At 50.2% G+C, this 27,224-nt stretch overlaps 1 long non-coding RNA gene across 1 annotated transcript in view; it reads left to right on the top strand.

Moving 5' to 3' along the window:
- The window catches only part of LOC115029214 (uncharacterized), a 52,264-nt gene extending 29,792 nt beyond the window's left edge, over positions 1-22,472 (top strand). The window contains exons 4-5 of the long non-coding RNA XR_003834769.2: positions 21,695-21,825; positions 22,389-22,472. This is a non-coding gene — a long non-coding RNA (uncharacterized LOC115029214). The remainder of the gene's footprint in view (positions 1-21,694; positions 21,826-22,388) is intronic.
- The last annotated feature ends 4,752 nt before the right edge of the window (positions 22,473-27,224 follow it).

Below are 27,224 nucleotides of genomic sequence, written 5' to 3'. Positions count from 1 at the left end.
GGGAGTTTCACTGTACCTTAGGAAAGGGGCTTCAGGATGTTGGGAGAATGCTTGCCCAGTGCTAAGATAGAGCCAGGGACTATGAGGTCGGTCTTAGTATTTGTATTGCTGGACAAAACACAATGACCAAAAAGCAAGTTGGAGAAGAAAGGGTTTATTCAGCCTACAATCCACATTGCTGTTCATCACTGAAGGAAGTCAGGACAGGAACTCTAATGGGGCAGTAACCTGGAGGTGGGAGCTGATTCAGAGGTTATGGAGGGGTGCTGCTTACTGGCTTGCTTGTCATGGCTTACTTAGCCTACCTTCTTATAGAAACCAGGAGCATCAGCCCAGGAATGGCACCACCCACAATAGCGGGCCCTTTCCCATTGATCACTAATCGAGAAAATGCCTTACAGCTGAATCTCATGGAGGCACTTCCTCAACTAAGGCTCCTTCCTTTCTGATGACCTTAGCTTGTGTTGACTCAAAGCCAGCCAATACAAGGTCCAGTTTTCATAGAAGCAGGGGACAGGGATGAAGGAGAGATGGCTCCGGCTGCAGAAGCAATAGACTGGTGACCACCATCCTCTCCTTTTTCACTACCTCACCATACACTGTGATATGAATGAAAATAATTTATGTCATGTGACTGCTTTTTAACTAGCTGCTTTCAAGACTTAAGGCTGGGATTATAAAAGGCATGCATTTATAAATTATTAGTCCGGAGCTCATAAGCACATATACTTTGGTAGCACTTTAAATTAATTTATTGTCATTCATTGCAGCTGTCTGTGATGTAAACCTTCAGCTATAAATTTGTGCCATACCCTGACATGCCATTAACAAAGGTGCTGCCCGAGCCAGAGCACATAGTAAAACATTCCAATACAATCTCTGTAGGAGCGAATGTCTTACTTCTCCTCTCCTTTCTGTTCTCTTTTCCTCCTTCTATTCTTCTCTCTCTTCTTTTCTTCCAATGACAGGCAGTATGGAGAGAGGGCAAACCCTTGGGGGTTGTGCTCTCAGAAGAATGAGGGAGGGCCAAGGAGACGGCTTGGTCTCGGCTCAGACCTCCAGTCCCCATACAGAAAGCCAGAATGGCACCTGGGAGTCAGTGCTGGGAGGGGTGGGAGAAACCAAGAGCTCAGTGATTACCAGTCTAGCCAATCGGTGAGCTCCAGGGTCAGCAAAGAGACTCCATTTAAAAAATACAGTGGAGAATGAGGCAGGAAGACACCTGATGCCAACCTCTAGTCAATACCACACACACACACACCACACATATACACATACACACACACATGACACAGAGGTTCATGTCCCTGCATACATATTTCCATACACATAAAACACACACAAAGATGCATATACCTGCACACACACATGCATGCACACATAAGACATAGAGGTTCATGCGTACATATTTATACACACATATAACACACACACAGGTACATATACCTGCACACACACATGACACAGAGAGTCATGTACCTGCATACATATTTACACACACACATACACACACACACACACACACACACACACCACAGAATAATTAAGGGCAAGATACAGTGCAGCCTGTGACCCTTCACAGAGCTCAGGAGACTCTGTCCCATTGCACAACGAGGGCATGGGTTGTATAGCACAAATGGATAGGAGAGCCTGAGAAAGCCTTTTATCTAGAACCAAAGGACAGTGTAGTGCTGCCCTTAAACAAAAGGATGGACAAGGAAGCAGAAACAGGAAGAGGAAAGCTTGGGAGCAGAAGAGATGCAGAGAAAGAGGGGCAGACCTAGAAGAGGGTAGAGACTGAGGGGAAGGGTGGATAGCGTGAGCCACATAGCTTGGTCTGGTCAAGCACTGGGAGACTTGAGCTTACACCCAGCCCTGTGACTGAGGGGCTGTGTGGCATTCAGCCTGTCTGTAGCTCATGTGCTCTTGCCTCAAGTTCTCCACTGAGAGGGAGCTTTACTGGCTCAGGAGCCCTGGATTTGGTAGCTGTACCGCTTGGGAGTGGGCCATGCTGAGGCAGGATGCAGGGGATGCTATGCTGATGATAGGCTAGGGTTACAGGAAGGCTCTAGAGTGTTACCTGTCAGCTGGATGTAGAAGCAGCCTCTTTCTTCCCCCAGAGGCCATCAGAGATCTGCAAGGTGTGGAGGAGGGCTGTTGGGGCACATGCATCCATGGAGGGACCAGAGCATGCATTCTGGGAGCATGGGTGCATATTCTTGTCCTGACCTGCAGAGCACAGTGAATGTTTCATTCCACACTGAGACAGGGATGGGTTTATCACCTTCTGCAGCTCGGTCTCCTGCCTCAGCCCTAGGAGCCCCAGCCACTTCAGGTCTGATCCTGGAAGGAGTCTATGGCTATCTGGAGGTCCTCTACCAATGAACCTGGGGTTTTTGTTGTACTCTCAGGGGCAGGGATCTTTATCCAGTCTTAGCTACTCACTTCACAGCTCCCAGATGAGAAGCCCAGAGTGGATGGTATTAGGACTTGCTCACAAGGTTATGAACAGGTTGTGTGAAAGACACTCAAATAGCTTAGCCACACAGTATCTGGCACAAAACAGAAAATAAATGAAGGGCCCTTCCTAGCAGGATTGTTCCAGAACACATTGTGAACATCCATTCTTCCACTCCTGTCCCACACAGACATCAGCTGGGATCCTGCACCCCAGCATGCTGCAGATCTGTCCGTGTTCCTCCATGTTTTCCTTAGGCTAGGCCTTTGGGGTTGGTGTTGCTGTCTTCCCATCCACTTCCTGGTTTAGAGGGGTCATTGAAGGTCACAGAGGCAGGATCTATGTATGCCTAGTGGCTTTGGGGGCTCTGGGAGCTAACCTCAGTGTACCTAGGTAGTAAAGAAGGGCCACGTGGATGGAGACAAGTAGGAATTTGGGGACACTCTCCTGGGAGCCCGTGCACTCATGAGCATGGCTCTGTATAGTCTTCGTGGGGACATGAAGCCAATCCCTGTTCCAGCTGGAGATGAGCCTGAATCCATTGTGAGGGTGGGTGAGCCTTACCACGGCCCTGCAGGGTCTTACTGGGGCATCTGCCTTGTACCTGTTGCCCTGGAGGGTGTGTGTACCTCTGGCATGAGGAGGAGGAGGGTGAAGGATTGGAATAGGCTCACCTATGACCTGTGACTTCAGAGCTCAGTCCTGGAATCCAGGGCATCCCCTGGAGCTGGTGCTCCCGTCTCCTCTTATCTACAACCAGACCTCAAAGAGCCAAGAACGAGTCCTATTAATCAATTATCTGCTGCCTGAGCTGAGAGCGGGGCTGCCTGGCCAGATAAAGTCCGGGGGTGGGGGGTGGGGAGGACATGAGCTCAAGAGTGAAGCCTCTCCTTTATCTGGAGCTGTACCTCATAATTCCTATAAGGAATTCCACACTCACCCCAGTGTATACATCTTGGGGGACACAAGCCCCATCCTGCCTATACCTTCTTATGCATCCAAGTCACAATTGCATCTGGCTGCTTTTGGCCGTTCGCATCCCAACGGAGTGCCACACAGCTGTGGAGATGTTCCACCCATCCACCTGAGCACCCCAGTCCTCTGCTTTAACAGTCAGGTCATACTCTGTGCACACATGCACATATCAACACCTCACTGGTCCAGGCTGAGGGTGTGTGACTCCTGAGATGGGCATGGTACAGAGAGAATGGCCTTAGGAGTTTTCTAAGGGCAGATAGGCCCACTGTCTCCTGGAGTTGGCTGGGTTGATCTGAGTTTTTAGCCGTGCTGTTAAGTTTACAGTAACAATCTAAACTCACTGGCCATATCTATGGGACCCTGTCTGCATTTGGCACCTTCACCTCCTCGTTCTTGAGAGGACTGCCAAGCTTGGGCATCTGAGGCCCTAGTCCATGGTTGTCACAGTCATGCTCTGTAGACTGAGAGTCAGTGTGGTGTTCTTTTTGCTGCTGTTGTTGCTGTTGACTGGCTATTCAGGGAATTACCTGGAAGTCCTGCCCCATGTGGTGCTGGGTGTTTGAAATTCCTCATTCCTGTCCCAAGTCACTTGAGCCCTACCAGAATCCAACACTGCACCCAGGTTGGGTTGTAGCAAGCTACCTAAGAGGGTCCCACTCTTCTCTCAAGTCCTGCCCATAGCCAGCTTGGCTATGGCTGCCTTTTTTGTTTATAACCAGGAGCTTCCTCCTAGGCTCTTGGGACCTCGGGTACATGGCAGGGTTCTGGTAGTTTTGCTTCCCCTCTGTACAGGTTTCCACGACAAGAAGAAGGGTGGGCAGTCCAAGGAAGGACAACACCACACACAGAGGCAGGCCCTGGAGAACCTGCAGATACCCAATCATGGGGAAGGGATGTGAGGCCAAGGTCTATGGGAATGGAAGGCATGCGCATATGGTGGGGGAGTGTGTATGCGTGTGTGGCAGTCAGCAATGTGAGGGTTGGGAGTTAGATGGGAGCAGGAGAGCTAGAGAGGTTGTGTATGTGTGTGTGTGTATGTGTGTGTGTGAAGATGTCTGTGTAAACATGGAAAGTGTCTTGGTTAATGGTGTTTATGTTTTGTGGAGTGTGCACACTGTGGGCTTGTTATGGGCAGATTGTGGATGTATATGCAATGTGTGGCATATGAGTGTTTTGAGCATGCTATAGGGGGTTGTGTGTATATATGTACGGGGTATAGGAGCACTTGTGTCAGAGAGGCAAGGTAATGCAATGTGCAAAGGGTGGCTTCTTCTGGTCTCATTAGTATGTGGTGTGTGTGGGATGGGTGGTATATCTGTGGTCCCTAGGGGAAAGGTGGAGGCTGTGCGTGTCCATCTGTGTGTACAGTGTGTGTGGTGTGTCCATTTTGCATGTTGGCACACATGGGTATGTTTACACTGCAAGCAGCAGGTCTATCTGTCTGCCAGATTAGGGGGTATGTTCTGTGTGTTGTGTATGTAATGTGGGCTGGTTGTCTTTGTGTTGTGGGGTATGTATAGTATGTGGATGTTTGTAGCCAGGTTGTCTGTGGACTGATATATGTGGAGTGTGTATCAGGTGGGGAGGGGGTATAATGGGCACATTACCTGTAAGTCGGAGCATGTGTGGTCTGTGTATCTACTTTAGGGTGTGTGGGTCTGTTAAATACAGGTGAGAGGTATGTCTATATATGTGTGTATATATGTGTGAGGGTACATATCTGTGGAGGAGGCATCATCTGAAAGGGAGAGTCTGTGTATTGTGTACATGCTGTGAGCAGGTTGTCTATGGGTAGGAGTGTGATAACATATAACACATGTATATACATATACATTGTGGCATGTGTGTGTTGTGGGCATGTTATCTGTAAGTGGGTTGTTCTGGGTGGGTTGTGTGTATATATGTATTGGGTATGTATTGTGTAGGGTGTGTATGTTGTGTATGTTGTGGGCAGTTGCCTGTGTGTGGCTGTGAATGTATTGTGGGCAGGTTGTTATCTGTGTGTGTGTATGTGTTATGTGTATTATGTGGGATGTCTATGTTGTGGGCAGGTTGTCTCTGTGTGTGTGGGTGTGATGTGCATATCTTGTGGGGTTTGTGTCTGGGGTGGGTAGGCTGTCTGTGGGGTGTGGGCTTTTTTTGTGGCTATGAGTATGAGATCAGCCTTGAGCATGTGGGCGCATGGGGAGGTAGGAGCGGGCAGGCGGGCAGGCAGGCAGGCAGGCTGACGGCCAGGGCCTCCCCCGCCCTGTGCACAGTGGCTGGGTTGACAGCCGGGCGGAGAAGAAAACTAGACGTCAGGGAAATCAGTCAGAGACAAATCGATTCCCTTTAGAGGTGAGAAAAAGCAGATGCTGCGGCTGCTGGTGGCCTGTTAGGCTCCAAGCCACATCCATCTCAGCCCGTCCCTCTTCTGCTGCCTGCCAACGCCCCGCCTTTGTTAGGGGCCTCGCTGTAGGCCTGCTGCCTCGCTGTCTTGCCAGCTTTTCTATGGCAGGGCACCCTCCTGCATGGAGCGCCATACTGGTGCAGGGTGTGCATAAACCTGCACACGAGGGTGCATGTACCAGCATGGCACTGGACAGGCAGGAACCTGGTCATGGTTCTCATCCCGGGGCACCGAAGTCACAGGCAAATGGCCATTGGCTTGCTTATGGACATCCAGGGAGCACAACAAGGCTGGACCTTAGAGATGTGTTCCATGGGCAGTACAGCCAAGATGGCTCCCACATGCATGCAGGTCTCAGCAGTAGGAATCCAACCTGAGACCAGGGAAGAGCATCAGGCCCCGATCCCTGCTGCCTGCCAAGTGGTCCTGAGTGGCCAGACTCACATGAGAGCCCAGCCTTTACTTGGTCCTTGGAGTGTCACGTGCCCCTGGACTGCAAGCTAGGCTCAGCTGTCTGGATAGTAGCCAGCTCAGTCAGGCCTGACTCCTGGGCTGGGTCTTGCTGATGCTTCAGCTGTCAGTTTGCCTAGATCCCAGGCCTCCTCTGCACCCCCTTTCCCATTAGATTTCAATAGCCAAGACAGATCAGGAAGCCAGGGCCAGGCCTGTGCCTGCCTAGGGACAGGAACTCGCTTACATGTGGAGCTGAGTTCTTCTGTCCAGTCTCTGGATTGACAACTCGGGCCTGCCTTTAGAAAATGTGGATACTGGTTGGGCACTGGTACACAGTGCCTCCTCTGTGACTGAGGAGCAGAAAAACATGTTGGAAGGCCTCTACACCCCTAGACCTTCCTCCTCTCCTCCTCCCCTCTCTCTCCTCCCCTCCTTCCCTCCTCCCCTCCTCTTCCTCCCATCCTCCTCCTCCGCCCCTCCTCCTCCTCTCCCCCTCCTCGCCCCCCCCTCCCCCCAGGCTGGATGCTTTAATTGAAGCTGACCTCTCTGCAGGAGGATTCTGCTTCTGCTTGCTCTTCCGGCTTCCCTAAGAACTGTCCCTGAACTCTCAGACTTCATGTCCTTGCCCAGGGACCAATGGCTCTACAAGCACTGTGGTTCTCCCTTTCTTCTCTTAGACAGACAGCAGGCTTTGTCTGGTACAGATGTCCTGTAGTTTACCACAAGACATCTGAGGGCACATTACCCAGCTGAGCAGCTGGTAAAGGCAGCCATTGCTGGGGTTTGGTTTCAGCAGTGCCTGATGCTGGCCTTCGAGACTAATCTCAACTCCAGACTCCCAGGCACATTCCGACACATCTCTACTTGCCTGAGCTGGTCGCATTCTAAAATTTGGAATTTGCACCCATCAGACCTGAGCTCCTAGCTCTGGCTGTGTGTCTGCAGACAGACACTACACCTCTCTATGCCTTGTGTTCTCTTATGTTGGGGGAAATAGAGCCTTGCTCACCCCAGAGGAAGTCAGAGAAAGTCACAGGCACAAGAGCTGCTGGGAGAAACAGCTGTGTTTCAGCTACTGGTAGTCAGGGGCTTGCTCATGGGAGTCTTTCCAGGGCCCACCCATGGTCATGATCTTCATTGTCCAGGCAGATGGGAGAGGCCAAGAATCAGTCTACAAACACTGATTGAACCAGTTTGGGGACAAGCCTTGCTATGGGCAGATAGCACTTGGCATAGTGCCTAGCCTATGGGATGTATTCAAAGATATGGCTTCTGAAAGAATAGGTGGATGTAGGCATGGATGTTGTTAGATGTCCCTTGCTCCCAGAGAGGTTCCAGTCTCACTGGGTCCTGCTGGGGTATCAGACACAGGGTGGGGATAGAAGAGTAGACTCTGATTCCTTTACTGTTTCTGTATAAGAAAACTAAGCTTGGGAGTGTGACCTTGAAAGACCATGTTCTGCTGTTATATACTTTACATATAGTAAGAGGGACAGGTACAAATATCCTTAGACTAGATATGTCCAGGGCCAAGCCCTTCTGTAGGGTACAACACTAGGCCTTGCAAGTGTCCACTGTCTGAGCTGTGCTAACCAGCTTTATGGTGATGATGAGGGACCCCATGTGTCGTTGCTTGTCCTGAGTCTCAGAGGCAGGACAGAAGTGGAAGCTGTTTGTGTTGTGCAACAAAGATGGCAAGGAACAGAGGGGCCCAGATGGGCTCAGGGCCCAAAGGGCCCAATGAAGAATCCACTGTGAGAACTGGATTGGATGAAACCAATGGATTGGAGGAAGAGCTGGAGTATACGGTGAAGCTACCTAGAGCCAGAATGTGTTCCATTCATAGCAAGTCCTATAGCTGTAGCCATGTGCTGTACTGCACACTTTCCCCCACCTCACTGCACCTGCCTGTTACACTGAGTCCTGCATTCCCTCTTCTTGACTGTGGCCGAGGTCCTGATTCTCAGGATTAGCTGCCTTTTAGTCAGGCTTCAATCAGCACTGGAGGCTGGGCCACTTCCTCCACACGGCTCTGCAGTTGCCCTTCTCTTTTGTGATTCCCAGAAGCTGAGACAGCTGACTTCTCGCCCTGCCTATGTGTTCTAGCTTCTGATATCACTTGTCATCAAAGCTCTAAAGGCCCCTTCATAGGCTGCAAAGGGAAAGGTGTAAGAGAAAAATTAGCCTTCCATCTTTACAGGCCCGGAGAGAACCAATGTCTTAGTAGTGCCCAAGACACCCGAAGGATCTCTTAGGTGTCCCACAGCCCTCTGCCCCCCACCCCCCTCCCCCGCCTCAATCTGGCAAATGCCCCAGGAAGCTCAAAAAAGCCCCAGGCAAGACTTGGGTTCTTTACATTGGCAACCTGTGCTTGCAGATGTGAGGAGAACACACAGCTACTGGTGCTGAGACAGTTAGGGTGAGGGCAGGGAGAGCGTGACTGGGTGGGCAGAAAGGACGGGGCATTTTCTCAACACTTCTTCAGAGGGAGAGGGGGCAGATTCCCACTAAAGCTGAGTGAGATCTTTGGGGTTCTGAGTCCTTACAAGCTCACAGTCTTACCTCACATAGCTAAAAATGAGGTTGTGGACCCAAAGTGTCCTTGTGTAGTGGGACTTGAAGTTATGTAAGTCTGGGCTCAGGATTGGTGAATTGCGACTTATTGCACTGAGGCCATCCTCATCTCCCTTCTTGATGTCTGGCTGCCTCTGCCTCTTGGGTCATGTGTGGGCACTTGCAGTGAGTGACAGACAGAGCAGGTGGGATGGGATGTCTATGAAGGACCTCCCAGCCTTCCTGTAACACCCGTGACACAGGTACTCACTGATAAGGGGGATGCTGGGCAGCTTGCCTCGGGGAAAGGTGGTAGAAGCTCTGTCCAGCCTAGATCCTCTATAGGTGGGTAGGACCCCAGAAAAGACTTCTCCATGGCCTGGTGTTTTTCCAAGATCTTGATGTGTGTGGAGTTTGGAGGGTTGTGAGAGGGTTCTTTGGAAGGTGTCTTAGTTAGAGTTTCTATTGCTGTGAAGAGACACCATGACCACAACAACTCTTATAAAGAAAACCTTCAATTGGGACAGGCTTACAGTTTCAGAAGTTTAGTCCATTATTGTCATGGCAAGAAGCCTGGTGGCACGCAGGCAGGCATGACATTGGAGAAGGAGCTGAGAGTTCTACACCTTGATCCATAGAGAGCAGAAGTGAACTGTGAGCTACTAGGCCTGGATTTGAGCTTTGGAGACCTCAAAGCCCCACCCCTGAGTGACTCACTTCCTCCAACAAAAAGGCCACACCTCCCGATAGTGCCCCTCCCTATGAACTTAGGGGAACTATTTTTATTCGAACCACCACAGAAGGTAGAGTTCTCCCGCCAGAGAGCTAGAGGACAAGAGCTGAGGCCTGTCCCCAGCTTCCCCACTTCCAGTGCCTATGTAATACAGGGATGATGGGATAACAGCCCCTCTCCTGCAGTTGTGTGTACTTGTGTACAACAGCATGAGAAAAGGTCAAGGTGCCAGGGAGCAGAAACGGGGCCAGCTCCACAAGGTCCAACTTAGTTCTTTCCTTGAACACTTGGCATGGGTTAGTTCTGGGTCACGGGGATTGCTTGACAAATATCAGTTAGGTGAAAGAATGGAAAATATGAAGATATCATAACATATATGATACAAATCCCTTCCAGGGCAAGGAGGAGTCCATTTTATGGTAGAGAAACCAAAACCCAGAGGGAGAACAAATGATTTGAAGGCACGTGATGAGTTAGTGACCAAGCTGAACCTTGAGATGAGGCTCTGTTAAATTCATTGGGGTTCTGGGGGGAGGTGTTGGGTCCTTCTACATTTGCTTATATATGTGTGTGTATGTGTATGTTCTGGGAAGTCAGGGGCTCTATCCAGGGCTTCTTTTTGATGCAAAGCGTATCACAGGCTGATGGCCTGCCAGATCCTCTGAACACCTTGTCCTACTTACTGGGGCTACTGCATAGCTGGAATTCTTGCAGGGAAGTGGCACCTTCCAGGCATGAGGCTCTGCTTCCATGCAATCAAGCGGCTCCAGGTCTTTATTTGAGAGGAATGTGTCTGGAGCTGGCTAGCAGATTAGCTGAGGTGGGAGTGGGACAATGTCATGCCCTTATGCCCCTCAGGGGTGGAAGGGTGCGTTCTTACTCCCCTGGTCCCCTTCCCAAGCCTGGGCACCAAATCATGTCCACAGGCTTGTCATGCAGCAGCTGTTTGAAGCCAGTTCTTCTGTGGGGACACACGAATGACTCCCAGTGTGGCTAGTGGGGCACCAAGAAGCTCACTTGTAACTGGAACTGACTAGAAACCTAGTTTCAGGTCTGCCCCGGTCCCCGAGTCCGAATCTGCTGGAATCTGTCTACCCATGTTCATAAAGCTTCTTCCTGTGTTGAGTGCTTTCTACACTGCCCTGCTCTCAAGAAAAACAGGATATTTCCCCCGGGAGAGTCCAAGGTGGGTAAAGCAATCAATCAATAAATAAAGAGGTGGGTACTTCCAATGGGATGGGACCTACTGAAGCTGTTAACTTGATGATCTTACCAGCAACCTACCTTCCCACAACCATCCATCTACCCATCCATCCATCCACCCACCCACCCATCCACTTATCCATCCATCCACTTATCCATACACCCATCCATCCATCCATCCGTCCATCCACCTACCCATCCATCCACCCACCCATCCACCCACCCACCCATCCATCCACTTATCCATCCATCCATACACCCATCCATCCGTCCATCCATCCATCCATCTATCCACATACCTATCCATTTACTTACTCACACATTTATCCACCTACTCACCCATTCATCTATCCATATATCTGTTCATCCATTAACCCACCCATTCACCCACTCATCCATATACCCACATATCCATTCACTCATATTCATTCATTCATATAGACATACATTCATTCTACCTATGCATATATTCAGCCACCCACCTACCCATTCAATCATCCATCCATCCACCATCCATCCATTGCATGGATGTTTTTATCTAGTACATGATAAGATGTACCTAGCAATTGAAATGGAAAATCCCTCTATCCCCAGCTTTCCTAGAAGTAGCAACCATGTGTCGGGAGACATGGATTTGTGCTCCCTGGTGATTCTTCAGACCAGCTGTTTGCATGTGTCCAAGCAGGGATGGAAAATGGGTGAATTTGTCCCAGATGCTTTCATGCAAGTTGTGCAGTGTCATCTCTTCAACCTGCCCCCAGCCTGCTGTCATTATTCTCATTTTACAGATAGGACAACTAAGGCTCGAGGACTCAAAGGCCAAGACTAGAGTGTGGTCAATTCCTCCTGATGCCAGAGTCCAGGCCCTGTCCTTTCCTCCTGGTTGCCTTTCCTTGGTAGGCCTGGGGTTGGGTTTTGGAGAGGAAAGACAGATCGATTTTGGAATTCTTTTGGTGGTGTTTTTTGTTTTTGTTTTTGTTTTTACTGAGACAGGGTTTCTCTGTGTAGTCCTGGCTATCCTAGAACTTGTTCTGTAGACCAGACAGGCCTCAAACTCACAAAGATCTGCCTCTCTCTGCCTCCCAAGTACTGACACTAAAGGCCTGTGCCACTACTTCCCAGATTGGAAATCTGTTTTGTTTTGTTTTGTTTTGTTTTGTTTTGTTTTGTTTTGCTTTGTTTTGTTTTTGTTTTTCGAGACGGGGTTTCTCTGTATAGCCCTGGCTGTCCTGGAACTCACTTTGTAGACCAGGCTGGCCTCGAACTCAGAAATCTGCCTGCCTCTGCCTCCTGAGTGCTGGGATTAAAGGAGTGCTCCACTACGCCCTGCTCCGGATTGGAATTCTTATAATTATCTGTGCTGCCTAGACGTGAGCAGGCTGCCTATGAGTGTTAGACTTCCTGCCACAGAAGCCTTGCAAGTAGAGATCAGAATCTCGTGACTGTGGTGATGACCTTGGGTGAGCACAGGGTAGAACGAAGCCAGGGAGAAGGTGAGTATTCTCATTTTACAGATAGGTAAAATAGATAGACCCATTTTCCATCCCTGCTCCTTGGAAACACTGTTCCACAATGGCTTCCCAGATTCCAGTGACATGCTTGGACACATGTCTGAATGGTCTGAGTGAATCACTAATGGTCTGAAGAATCCCCAGTCAGCTTAGGCAATCCAGGGAGGCACAAATCCATGTGCCCTTAGAGCCTCTTTTGGGTCAGGGATGGAGGGTCTTTAGCCAGTTCCTTGTCTGTGGATACTCTGAGGGGTCCCTGTCAGCTCCGAAGCAGGAGATGTGTCCAGAATGCTATAATTGGAGCTGGGGCCACATGCCTGAGAGGTATTTGCCACAGTGTCAAGTGCAGACATGCCCCTGCAGCAAGGACCTGGTGAATCAGTCCCTCAAACACAGTCCCTGTCTTGGGTACCCTGCCCCACCTCAACCCCAAGAAAGAAACTGGTGGTGTCCGGGTTTCACACATGTTGTCTCCTCTGAGGCTTCGCTGGAGCCTTGGGAGGGAAGAAAAGGTATTACTGTGAAGAAGTAGAATCCCAGGCTTCCAGTGTTAAGTGGCTCACTCAGGGCCATTGGCCGCATCAGATGGGATCTGACCTTGCTTTGGGGAGTGCCAGGCTTAATTTCCTCATCATTCTAGGGAAAGATCCAGGAGCCAAAGAGGCCAGGGTCACAAGCATCAGAGGTCTGGGTGGGTCTCCGGTCATCCTAGCTAACTGTGCCATGCTGTCCAGTGGCCTTGCTAAGCAGTCTCTGAAGGGTGGGTCCCTGCCCTCTCTGCTTTTGCATGGGTGCACATCCTTGGACATTCTGCCCACAGAGGAGTTGGGTCTCTGTGACCTTCCTTGGAATGTGAGCAGATCTGTGACTTCCATATCCAGTGAGTATGGCCAGAGAGACCCTAACCCTAACCCTAACCCTAATCCAGTTTCCCTGCTTCCTAGCTTCCATTACATGACAAGGACACTTGCTCTTGAAGCTCTTGTTTGAGTAGGAAGTGTCCCCTCCCAGGCTGCTGTGTCCAGAGGAAGCTCAGGATGCCACGCCAGAGGCATGGTGCCCCACAGTCCCTGGGGAGTGCACTCACCTAGACTTCCTGTCTGTATCCAGCCCAGGCCCTAGACACCGTGGCATAGAACCATGCCACCTCTGCTGTGCCCCACCTGCTGAATCCCAGGCCCCAGAGCTAGACATGTAAACTGTTCTAAGATCAGAGAATCCGAGGACTTTATCATGATCAAGGCAGCTGTGGTAGGTGGGTTGCATCACGTGGTTACCATGGAAGAGCCCCTCCATGCCATTGGCTCCATGTTTAGGAGTTAGGTTGAGCTCCTGCTACCAGGGCAAACCATTGTTTACACTGGAGGCCATGAGATGTGTCTGTATGTTTTCTGGATTTGCTGGGTTGGATTTTGCTTCCCCTACCCATGTTCCACTGTGTGTCTGTTGTGTTCTTGGGTGTGTGACTTAGACTCTTATCCCTTTCCTACCCATTCTGAGCTGGAAGGGCTTGGGTAGGTGAGTGAACTTAGCCTCTGTGGTCTGTGACATAGGAGGACCCACCTTCCTCCCTCAAAGGCCACCGTCAGAGCTGAGCATAGGGTTACAAATGCTCATTGTCCCTGAAGTCACCCTCTTCCTGACACTTGGGACAGCACATAGGACTTAATGGTTTACAAAGCACTTTCTGTTCCTCTCAGGAGCCCCATGAGGTGACCAAATGAAGAGACTCAGGATGGGGCACACAGCCCTATGGCCTGGTCCCAGCAATGGGCTCCAAGCTCAGGGTTCTTCTACCTTGGTTTCCTTGGTGCTCTCTCAAGGCTCCTGGCTGCCTTGCCTAATCCCACCATCACACCCCCACTGCTTCCTTTTGGCTCTGCACTTCCAGAACTGTCACTTGTGACTCTTTAGATAGCTCCCTTCCTCTTGGGTCCTTAGATCCTCACCTGTGAAATGAAGGCCTCTGGGCAGGTGACTCTTACTCAGGTTGGAGAGTCTTAGGTAGGCTTGATCTGAGAGTGGCTTGTGCAAAATGACTATTGCTCCTCCAGCGGACACAGATATCTCCTGTCTGTGAAAATTAAGGGGTGGTTATCATCAGCATGGCTCCATTTTGCTGCAGGTTTCTCTGACAATGGCAGGAGAACAGCCCAGTCTCTGGGGTCTCTTTCCTGGCTGTGGGTTCCTCTGGCAGTGACTTCTGATGATCCAGCCTGTGCTGCTCTTTCTGTACACCTACACACCCAGTCAGGTCTTACCTGAGCAGCCTCACCAATCTGACTTGGATCTCACTAGGCTGACCTCCTAGACTGTGAGGCCCCTCATCCATTCCCCATAGTGCCTGGCTTCCCCTGAAGACCCTAGTTAGGCCAGGAGGTGGCGCACACCTTTAATCTCAGTACTTGGGAGGCAGAAGCAGAGGCAGGTGGATGTCTGAGTTCAAAGCCAGCCTGGTCTACAGATCTAGTTCCAGGACTCCCAGGGCTACCCAGAGCGTGAGTGCACGTGCACACACACACACACACACACACACACATGTATGAGTGTTCATACCACGCCATGTATGTATGTATGTGCGGAGGACATCTTGTTGAAGCTAGGTCTCACCTTCCACCATTATAGGGCCTGGGGATCGAACTCCAGTCATTAGGCTTGGCAGCAAGCACCTGTACCCGTTGAGGCATCTCACTGGCCATAAATGAAATTTGATAAGCTAACAAACAATGAAGATAAGATTGTTCCATTGTTAAATCTCTTCAACTTCACCTACCCGAGCCTAAAGCTGAGCCAGGGAAAGATGTATTCAAAATAACAGTATTTTGGTCTCTATGGGATTCCTTTTGTTGAGTAGTTTGCTGGTATGATATCATTCTCTCAAATGTGTCTTTTTGTCTCTTCTGTGACATTCTCTAATGAAGACTGCCAGGAAACAGTCTGTCTTACAATGAGAAGCAGTTCTGACTTTCCCAAGCGTGGGGCTTTATAGCGTTATTTGTTGTGTGTCATGGATGTTATGTAACCAACTGGGAGTCCCTTGTTGCACTTCCTACTAGGAGACTCCGTTCTAAAGACTGACACTTTGAATAACATTTAAGACTTGGAGTGTCTCTTTTATATCAGTCAGATTTTCACTTCTTGTGCTATGCCCGTTTCTATTTTATTGCGTTATATAACCTTATGAATCCTTTATGGATTGGGGAATGCTCTAAATCACCAGAGCAAAGCAAGACTTAATCGAGTGTACACACAGTGCCCACTCCAGTGCACAGTGTCATCGGCTGACCCAGGACTTGACTCACAGGCTGGAGAGAGCTGGTGCTGGCTTCTGAGGCATGCCCTACTACAGGCTCAAGCTACCCAGAGCCCTGGCAGCCTCTGTTATGTTCTATGGACTATGACCCTTCAGGCCTTGCAATGGGTGGCTTGCCTCTGATGAGCAGGAGTCTGGGTTCCAGCCATTCTCTGGCCTCACCACACTGCACTGGCAACCTTCTGGCTTCACTAGGCTTCCTGACCCCACTTCAGGTCCCTCTGTGTCACTGCTTAAAAGTGTTCTTGAGAAACTAGCAAAGTTCTCTGCCCTGCTAAACCTGATGGCCTAGTCCTTAGGGTGCTGTCTGGTTCCAGTGGCCATGGGACTAGACCATCTGGACTGACTTGTTGGTGTTTCTTTGGCCTGGACCAGAGCAGAAGTCCTGGTGACAGGGCAGGTGTGATTCTAAGTTGTGACAGGGCCAGTCTCACACTTGCAGAGGAGTGTTTAGCTCCAGCGAGCCCCACTTAACAGACGAGAAAACCGAGGTTTAGAGAGATAAAGTTTGCCCAAGGTCTCAAGGTCAATGGATGAGGTGGGTTTGCTTTCCACTTGGTGCTAAGTAGCCTCTGTCACACTTCCTCCACCCTCAAATACTATGGTTTGGTGGAGATTGGAAAGTTTCTAGGCATTTGGCTAGAAGATCCTCTGAGGGGTGCAGGGACACCACCCTGGTGCCATAGACAAGGCATGGACAGCGTAGCCTTTTCTCGAGAAAGTACAATATAAGAAGGGGATTCTGGCCATGTGAGCTGATGACCACCTGCTGCAGAAACTGGGGGCTGAGCCGGAGGAGGTGTTTGGGAACAATGAGCCTTTATCGGATAGACTTCTTTATGGCTTCTGCCTGCATTTGGGACTGTGCCCTCTGCCCTTTCCACAAAAGCCAACCAGAGCAGTTCATTTAAGAGCTGCTGGTAACAGGATATGCAAGAGCTCCATCCCTAGCCTGGGAATCAAGGCAGCTGGTGCCCATCCCTATCTGAGTGACCTCAGATCTGTCCCTTGACTCTGGCAGCATGAGTATTGTCACCTGTTAAATAATGGGATCTGAGTTCTTGCTTCCCTCCCTCTGTTAACAAGCAAAGCCTGTTTGCTGCAAAATGTTTTCCACTTCCCATCTGAAATCATGGTGCAGAAGTGATTCCCAGGGATTCTCTGGGGACATCCTCCTACTACCTCTTATTGTTGAAAGCACAAACTCCTCAAAAAAAAAAAAAAAAAAAAAACAACCCAAAAAACCCAAAAAAACAAAAGGCATCAGTGCATCAGGAGTCACCCATGCAGCCAAGGCATTTGAATTGGAAATGGTTGCAGAGGGTTGGTTTCTGCCTGCTGCCATGCCGTGAGGATCAGCTATGGTCTTGTGCCTTTCTCTAAATATTTATCTAGTGTCTGTTCCTTACTAGAAGGCCCAGCATGCAGCACTGGAGTGAGAAAGACCCTAAGGCATTAGTGTAGGGAGAGTTCTGGCTTTGCCCTGACTCTGCAACTCATCACTTGGAACACCTTGGGCAGGTCATCTCCTTCCTGAACTGGAGCTGTGTCGCATGATGTGGGGTCCCCGATGAGGAAATCTTAGTTGAGTGACAGTGGCTGAGATATCAAGTGTGGTTATTGTTTATCAGGAACGATAGGAAGCCACGAGCCTTGCTCCTGTGGTAGTATATGTGATTAGGTGTGATCCTGGGGGGATGGGGGTGGAGAAGCCTGGAGGAGATGCTGGGAGTACATGGGCGATAGGGATGCTTTCTGCTGCTGGGAATGACTTTTCTTGCACAATTGAAAGTCCTGCCCAGTACTGCTCAGGGAAGGTGCACGGGAGATTTAGAGGCCCTTGCTTGGCCTTGACAGAGATACATTTGCCCACTCTCTTAAAAGCTGCCATTGTTGGTGGGGTTCAGGAAAAGTGAATGGTAGAGGGCTCTTTAGAGAGTCTGTGATAGAAAAGGCTGGGTATATGAAGGGCTTTGAGACAATCCAAAGCAAGGGAGGAACAGAGGCCAGCATGCAGAGGGCAGAGGCAGGAAGCTCCTCTTGAAGTCAACAATACAACCCTCACCTACCTCTTTTGTTCACAGCATGGAAGCCCCACTGGCCTGAGAGTTTGTTCTATGGGAAGCAGGTAGGACTGACTAGTTAGGGTTTCCAGATAAGAAGGTGTGTGTGACGGGAAGCTGGCAGTGTGACAAATCAGGGCTGAGTGGGAACGGGTAAACGATGGAAAGGTATCATGGCTGTTTGGGCAACGGGCACATGTGTGCAGGTAGGTGGGATGAAGCCTCCATCCCACATAAGAATGGCTTTCAAGATTCAGGCAGACTGTATGGAGCATCCTCAGATCCTGGCTCTCTTCCTATAAGAGGCAGGCATTCTCCTCTGTGTCCCATGTCCCTTCTCCCTGGCTGTTGTTCCAGGAGGGTGGCTCCTATGGCTTCATTTATTCTCTGGCTCCTGGCTGGCTTTCGCTAGTGTGGCTTGTTAGAGATATGACTTCTGCATTACACACTCCATGGTGGCCTAAAATGGCCTCCCGAAAACTGGCATGTGGAGACCACTGGAGACAGACTGTGCTTTCAGAAGCTGGATCAGGCACACCACAGAGATGGCTTGCCTGAATTCCATATCCCTCTAAACGCTGGCTGGGGTGTTATCATCTGAAGATAACCCTCCCATGTGACATGATGCTGACCCTGCAGCCCAGTTAAAGTAGCATGCAAGCACTTGCATGACATCTCTCTATGTAGCTGCTGAGACTTCCTTCCAGGATGCTGGTTCCTCTGGAAGGTGCAGTACTTTTATGAACTAAAATCTGAAGTTACTTTATGTCAAATTTCCTCTGTTCAGTGATAGATGTACACAGACTCAATAAAGGGTAAAGTCCCATTGAAAGTCAGATGTGGGCCCAGAAGCATGAAACAGACATTTGACAGATGTGATCTGCCACGGTGTGTTTATCTATGTGTGCGTATATGCGTGTATACATGTATGGAGCCAGAGGACCGCATTGGGTGTCTTCTTCAATCACATGCCACCTTATTTGTTAGAAAGTGTCTCTCACTGAATCAGGAGCTTACCAATGGTCTACACTGTTTAACCAGTGATCCCCAGGGACCTACTTGTCTCCTTCCTGCCAGAGTCTGGGTTATGGGTGCATGCTGTTATGCCTTTTTCAAACATGGGTCATGGGGATCCAAATTCAGGTCCTCTTGTTTGTATGGAAAGCCCTTTGCCAACTCAGCCAGCCATCAGCTCCCAGATTCACTGTCATCAACCCCCTCACTGGCTCAGTTAGCATCCCATGGGCAGCAGTGATGCCCCTCCTGTGGTGGGCTCTGACCCCACAGGGATTCCAGAAGTGATTCCTTATTCTTTGATGTTTGCCTGTTGGGATGGAGTGTCTCTGCTAGAACGCCAAGGTGGCCCACCACCTCCTTCTGGCACTATTTAACTCTGTCCATAGCTCTTTTGTAGGTCCCTTAAGAGAACGTTCTTCTGACAGGACTGCCATGAGATAGGTGTACACCTGGCCTCAGTGCTTCCAAGGACCATCAGTGAATGCCTGGAGGCTGAGGGATTCAAACCCATCTCTCAGATGCATGCCCTGTGTCCTTTTGCAGAGCATGGCTCACCGTTTGTAGTCATCAGCTAGCAGAGCATAGTAAGCTCTAGATTGGTTCCCCTGGAGTCTTCAAATACTCAAATACCCTCTCTGCCTGCTGGGCCCAGTTTCTGGTCATATGTGATTTTGCATGTGTCATTTATAGGTTTGGAACTCCTTGGGGTCCAGGAGGCCCCTGGTCTTTCCTGGGTCCTCTAGTCCAGGGAGAACCAGCATACCCGGTTGAGTGACATGCCACCATATACGTCCATCATGACTTTGGTCTCCAAGTTCACAGATGGACACTTAGTCCAGAGAGAAGACGACACTTAGGTCCAGCTCATGGCTACACAGCAAGTGAGAATGAGGGTGACCTTTAGAGTTCCAAAGGGCTTCCCTACCCATCTAATGAAGGTGATAGTGATGGTGGTGCTGATGGTGGTGGTGGCAGTGGTGATAATGATGGAGAGAGTGGGCATGGTGATGGTGCTGATGGTGAAGGATGATGATGATGGCAGTGATAATGGCTGAGTCGATGGAGGAGGTAGTCATGGTGGTGGTGATGATGGTTATGGAGGTGATGAACATGGTAAACATTGATAAACATGGCTATGATGATGGTGGTGGTGGTGATACACAACATCAACACTGGTAAACATGGCTCTGGTGATGGTGGTGGTGGTTGGTGGCAGCAGTGGTGGTGGCTGTGGTGGTGTTGAATAATAATGACAATCACAGCAAAAGTTTCCTGAACATTTGCCACATGTCAACTACTTGGCATACATTATCTCAATTAATCTTCTTTCTAAATATGTATAAAATTCCAGAGTGTCCCTCTCTTTGGGTCGTGGGCAGGGAAGAAGAGGACTCTTTAGTTCGTGTTATGGGGCCTTCACTTGCTTATCCACTGATTTTAACATCCTTGTGATGAGGATCATGTCTTAGATGACATTGGGCTGCAGAAGGGAAGTAACCCTGTCTAGGTCACAGTAGCAGGAGGTGTGGCCAGGATCTGAGCTGGCTCTGTTGGACTCCTCTGTTCCAGGCAGTCTCTGTCTTTTTCATCCACCGTATTTGAGAGTTGGGGATATAGTTCAATTAGTACACGCCGGCATGCACGAAGTGCCAGCACTGCATAAACCAGGCAGGATGGTACATGCCTATAAGTCAGCATTGTGGAGGTGGAAGCAGGGGGGTTAGAAGTTCAAGGCTATCCTTATGACAAAGTGAATTTGAGGCTTGCTTGGGCTACATGAGATCCTATCTCAAAGAACAAAAACAAAAATACATTCAGCAAAATGAGGGCGAGAGAGAGAGAGAGAGAGAGAGAGAGAGAGAGAGAGAGAGAGAGAGAGAGAGAGAGAGAGATTGAGAGAATAGATCAGGTAACTTACCCGCATCAACAGTAGCCATTTCCCACCCTAGACTAAGAAATGTTTACTAATTGAGCCTTTGAGAGGTGACCATTGAGGACAGAGTGGCCAGTGGGGAGGCCAGCTGCCATAGTCCCTACTGAGTTGCTCCTTCCACTGGGACTCTTTCTGTTTACTTCAAGGGAAAACCCCAAGCAGAGCATCTGTGACAGCCAAGTCAGGCTTCCTGATAATTCTATTCCCAGACCAAATCACAGCTCGGGGACTGCGCTGCCATCAACATGATTACCTTGGGGGACAGAGACAGGGAATTTTATTAAATGAGACAATCTTGCTAAAAGGAAGCCTTACATGAGACTCTATGCCTTAAATAATATTAGTGTCAAGAGATGACAAACATTTGGACACGGTGATAGCATGCTGCCTAAGAGCCAGTGCTTGAGGGGAGGCCCCAGGGGCAAAAGAATCCAGAGGTGGCAGCAGACAGACACTCTCTGGCCCAGTGACCACACTTAAGTGGGCTGAGGTTGACAGAGAAGTTCAGGGCCCTCTGAAGCCCTGCCCCAGAGGGAGAGAGAGATCTCGTCTTTTCTACCTTAGGCACAATGACCCTGCAACTGTGCAGGCTCCAGTAGAGTCAAGAGCTGGTTTCCAGGTTGGATATCAGTTTCATCCCTGCACCATGCTGGGCTGCCCCGGGAAGCCTGTAAGGCGGTCCGTAGGCGTACCATGGAGATATGAAGACATAGCAAGTTCGCTTCCAAGTCCTGATCACTGAACCCATAACCTTGGCCCGGTTAGACATCTCTGTGGATGTCTGCTTCCTTGTTCTGGGGACAAAATGAATGAGTGCATATTGCTCTCCAAGGACAGTGCCTGGCGCACAGGACATGTCCAAAGTATTCTCTCACTCTGTCTTGTGTTTCTGTTCCTGACCTCTCCCAACTGCTCCTGACACACAATTGCTATAGTCTGGGTCTGGAATATTCTCTAAAGGTCCCTCCTAAAGATTTGGGCCCACAAAACTATTGAGGGGGAGTGGTGTTTGGTAGAAATTAGTCATTAGCAATGTGTCTTTGAAGAGACCATGGAGAGTCCCAGATGTCCTTCTCTCTTTGTTTTATAGTTACCAAGATATAAGCAGTTTGCCCCATCCCACATCAACAACATGATATGCTGTTTTATGAATGTCACAGGACCAAGTCACCATGAATTGGAGCCTCTGAGACGCTGAGTTAAAATGAAACTTTCTGCTGTGTAAGTTGATTCGCCCCAGGCATTGGTTATAGCAACAGAAAACTGACTTAACAATTATTCACATACTCTCTACCTGGGACAAAGTGATGGGCTATTGAAAGGCCAGGTTCTTCAGGGCCTCGGGAGAATCCGTACTTCAGACCTGGTTCCATCCATGTGGGCTGGCCTTGTTCATTCTCCCAAGGTAGCTTGAGGAGATCCCCCAGGAATCTAGGGACTGATAGAACAGCATCCTGCCTGGGTCTGAGTGATTCCTAGGACAACAGAAAATGCTCTGAGAGGTGGTGATTGGCTTCTGGGACTAGACAGCCATCTATGAATGACACAGATCAAACTGGCTATTCTGGGAGACAGCATAGGCTGGGGAGACCTAGACCTGGGTGGTGGAGGCCTTTGTCAGGGAGCCAGTGGTCTACAATACCAGGCTGGGTCTCACCTCCTTGCTTAGAGGCCATGAGCCATCATAGACTGTGGGTGGTCTACAGAGAGGACAGTGTTTGTCGGTCTGTGTGGAGGAGGCGCTGCAGGTTTCCTTGGGGCTTTCTCAACCCTGTCCTTTCCAGATCCAGTTCCAGTTCGGTGGACATCAGGCCTGACTGCTCCCCTCTGAGCTTGCTCATGTCTCTACTGAGCACTGCACCCAGGAAGTCAGGGTATGTGGGGCTCACCTAAGGAGATGTGATAGGGGGACCCCACAGCCTCCAGCCCTGGGTTCCTGCCTGGCCTCCTCCAGGTAACATCACACCCCATTAGGCTATCACACCTTCTTAGATCAAGGCCTACCTCTGCTAACCCAAATACCATCAGAGCCTAAGAAATCATTGAACTAGGTCTCCATTCTTTAAGTGAGCTTTCCCTTGGAGTAGCTGGCCAAGGGGTCATTGTGAACACTGAGATGTTCACTGGCCAGTAAGTGTTTGGGTCTGATCCAGGCTGACTTCTGTCCACAGAAGGGTCAGGGAGACACTCTGAAGGGACAGGTTGAGTTATGAATGAGGATGAAGAGACATTCTGGGGAGAGGTCCAGGACATTCAGAGGTAGATGTGTAAGGGATCAGATGTCATTTGGAATGTCTGTTGGGAAGATGGCCTGGGAGCCCTGGTATGGCACTGGCTGGGCCTTTATTGATGGTGTCACTCTGCTTCAAGAATAAGTAGGGTCTGCCACCACCTCCACTCTTGGGAAGAAGGACAGATTCCCACTCAGACTCACACCAGCTCCGAATGAAGGACAAACAGCCCTGTTGGTTAATTACCCCCAGAGTACCATGTTATGATGCTGTAGACAAGCAACCTGAAAGGACAATCATCATCAGAGACTCCCACCCCCACAGTCGGTAGTAATGATTTAAGGGGTGTGTTCCCAGGTGGCTGGAAGCTGGTGTGAGCCCAGGCACACGGCCCAGGCTTTCTGCCAAGACAGAGCTAGGGATGGGCTGGGCCCTGGGTGGGAGGAGCTGTTCCTGTCATTCTCTTAGACTTGTGTGTCAGAAATGACCTTGATGTCTCCACTGGCTGTTCCCTGTCACTTTGTCCCCAACAAATATGGAGGGACATTTTAGAATGAGAAGCCCTGAGAGCCCTTCCATCTGTTGGCTGCCATAATTCACCTGTGGGCTAGTGCCTCTCACCCATTTACTCTTTCATTAAATGTTTTAAAGCCTTATTGTTAGTATGTGTGTGTGTGTACATGTGCATGCATGTGTGTGCACACACATGCACACGTATGAATGCCTAGGGCTCACAATGTGTGGAGGTCAGAGAACAGCTTTCGGGAGTCAGTTCTTTTCTGCTGTTTCTAAGGATTGAGCTCAGGTTGTTGAGCAGTAATCAGCAAGAGCTTCCTACCGACTGAACCACCCTGCCAGCCCGTCTGTCACTTTGACTCAACAGAGGTGCCCTCTTCCTCTAGGCATGTCTCCTCACCCACGGGTTACCCTCTGGTTAGCCTATGTTTACCGGTACTCTGAAAGACACCCCCTCTTCCAGATTCTTTCAGTTTTCCTGGACCAAGAGATGCTTCTGGGTTACCTACCTAATTACTTCCTGGCCAGACTAGCAGAGCAGGCAGGGACAGTGTGGCCCAGAGTCCACCACACAGGGGACATGCGGGACTCCACCTCAGTTTCTGCAGAATAAAACTTCATGTCTAGAGAGAAGGACGGATGCAGGTGGATAGTGCAAAGGTCCCCCCAGACCCCTACTGTCGCTGTATGCAGGACCAGGGCAGATCCTTTCAGACAGCAAAATGGTGGCTCTGGAGCCAGACAATGTGTGCTCAGCTCCCACCTCTGCAGTTTGCAAGCATGGTGTCCCAGGCAGGTGGCTAGGCCTCTTTTTTTCTCCTCTGCAAACGGCTTTGCAACCCTGATCCTGCACAGATTTACTGTGTGAGTGAGTTACGTTCACATATGACAACTGTACTTATTCCTACTTTATGAGTGACTCTGGAAGCCCCTGACCCTGAGTGACCCTGAGAAGTGACCCTGAAAAGCCCCAGGTATGGATGTTGGTGGCCTGAGGAAAGACAGCAGAGGGGAATGGCCAAGGGCTGGCGGACAACCTGGTTGCCTGGATTTGAAGCCTGTCATGTACCTCACAATGGGACCTGAGAACATATGATGTTCTGGGCCCTAGTAAAAATAGCTGTAAAGTGCTGGTTGAATAACGGCTGCTTCCTTGTGGCATCCCGAGACACAACTTAGTGTGCTAATGTAGGTGAGGTTAGTGCCAGGTGCCCAGTATATGCAAACTCTCAAGAAATGTAAGTGGCTGCCACTGGCATTTGACAGGTGGGGAAGCAGTCTGGTGGGCAGAACATGACTTACTATTACAAGAGGAGGTCATTTTAATTCGGTTCTACTTGAATCTCTAGCCAAGGCACAGCCTTCTTCCCCTCCTCGAGGTTTAGGCTTCCTGTGTCTTCGAAATCCTCCCTTTTACTGATAACTGGAGACCCTTGGCCACCCTCCTCTTGACCCGGCCCACTGAATCTCCCTGAGGGGAAGTGCTGAGGGTACCCACTCTTCCTGAAGCAGCACCAGCTAAGTCTGCTTCATATCACCTTGCTGGATGCAATGGGTCCCTAGGGCATCAGTGCTCTTTACGGTCAAGGCCACCAATTTTCTCCCCCTTCTCCTGTCTTCTGAAGCCTGTCTGTCCACTCAGCACCTTGGCAGGAAGTTGGACGGTTCCCCTCTGTCCTGCTTCTGTTTGGCTTCTGTGTGCTCGCTGAGCTGCATGGGGAGGGAGGCAGAGTGAGGCGGCAAGCTGGGATCAGTGCTTGGCCACTGCTTCTATGATAAAGGCCTGAGCGCACTCTTGAAGCAGGCAGGTTCACAGTCATGGGCAGGGCACCTCTTAGTCTAGGGATGGAGGCACTGGGGGTGGTAGGCAGTAAGCTCAGTCAGCAGAGGGGCCTTGAGGCGGGGGAGGAGTCTGAGCTGTTTTTTTGAGGAGCTCATCACAGGACATTCTGGAGAGACAAGATTACCACTGCAGCTCTCAAGGGAAGATATGACCTCACACGTATGGCCTCCAGTGTCCTGAGATTCTGCTGGGCTGTCAGTCTCCTGAGGGGCAACCATTATTGACAATGGCCATTACACCTTCCATCAGCTACTGTGGGAGCAAATATAAAACCTTTAGAATACATTCACAAGCAGGTGGGCTGGGAGGAGGCCTTAGAGACTTGTTGTCTTTCCTCTCCCAGACCAGAGGCCACCCTGGACACCTCAGAAATAAGGCAAGCCTTGCACCTATGTCCTGAACTTCTTAGGCCAGGCTCGGGACCAAACCATTGCTAGAGCCCAGTGGCCACTTCTCTGAGCCCCAAAGCACTTAACGGGGTGGCAACTAATAGCATCCCCTTCCCAAAGGTGGGGAAACTGAGTCCTAGAGATGGTCAGCAGAGGATCCACAGCCACAGACAGCCAAGCTAGGCCTGAGGCTTGGCTCTGCAGCCCTGGTCTTAGCCAGCAGGATGACCCCTGCAGAGTGGTTAAGCAGTCAGCTGGCAGAAGCAGGTGCTGTGAAGGCTGGGTCTGTCTGAAGCCTCAACTCCAGGGGGCTCTTGGGAGAAGCAGAGGGAGAGGTCTCCAGTAAGGTCTTCTTCCTTCTGATTGGATAAGGTGGTTGTCAGAGGGACTCATTGTCCCAGGGCTCTCTGGCTAGCTCCACATAGGGATCCACCCCCAACCCTCTACACCCACCCCACATCCCATGAGACAGGGTTTCTCTGGATAGTCCTGGCTGCCCTAGAACTCACTTTGTAGACCAGGCTGGCCTCAAACTCAGAGATATGCCTGGCTCTGCCTCCCCCGTGCACACATAAGGGATCTTTAACAAAAATACTAGGTGTACTGCAGCTCAACTCAGCCTCATGGCTGTCACAGGAAATTCTTACCTCCTCTGGGAGTGCCAGGATAGTGACTTTCCATTACCCAGGTGTCTGCTGGGCTTTTACTACCCACTAGATCCCTTCATTCTGTCTTCACCCCAGAGGTCTTTGTCCTTCCTGTCCTTTGGTTTTGTCTGCTTCCTCTCCGCCTCACTGTCCCCTGCCTCTTGCCAGTCACCACCATCTCTTGTCTGCCGAGGACACTGGTTCTCATTGCTTCTCTGCACAGGTGCCCTTCGGCTTCACGGGGTCTTCACAGCACCACTATGTGCTTCTGGTTTGCCCAAGGCCTCTTAGGTGAAGTCCCAATCTGTGCGCTTGTCCTTGAATTAGCAGTGTTCTTGGCCTGGGAGCAGCAGTAGTAATCAGAGAGGACTTCCTGGAGGAAGTGACAACTAGGTTGAAGGACAATGGAGAGTAATGCTGTATGCTCACAGGAAAGGCACTGTGGGACAACAGTAGCTAGAGCCCTTCCTGAGAGACCCCACCCTCACTGTCCTCTCTGCTTATGGGATTTCTGAGAGGAAGCAGTGGGGCCGCACTTCCTGTCCTGCACAAGACACTCTGGGAAGTACCATGGCGTGGTAGAGGGTAGGCAGGCAGCAACCACATAGGAAGAGGGCGCACCCAACAGCATTTGCTGAGCTCAGATAAAGGGCCCAGGGATATCCAAAGAGGAAGAGACTGAGTTTGCAGCCTCCTGGGTGTGGGCCTTTGAAGATGAACAGGTCCAGATAGACAGACGCCAACACCAATAGTGTGGTGATAAGAGGTTTTAGGGGGTGGATCTCCAAACTCCATAGCAGGGAGTAGGCAGGGAAGCCCCGTATGCCCCCTTCAGGGGACACACTGAGACTCTGACAGGGGGCTCTCGTGGAGAGAGGAGCAAAGGCTCTGCATTCGTCTTTTCCTTCTGTCAACTCATCTTTCTGACCTTGGGCGGTTGGCGCTCCAGCGGCAAAGGTGGACGACAAGCCGTATCAGAGAAGCTGGTTTGCCT

The sequence above is a fragment of the Mus caroli genome, unplaced genomic scaffold (assembly GCF_978045245.1).
Source record: "Mus caroli unplaced genomic scaffold, Mus_caroli_1 scaffold_12, whole genome shotgun sequence".
Taxonomy (NCBI): domain Eukaryota; kingdom Metazoa; phylum Chordata; class Mammalia; order Rodentia; family Muridae; genus Mus; species Mus caroli.
This window is presented reverse-complemented; position numbering and strand designations above follow the sequence as displayed.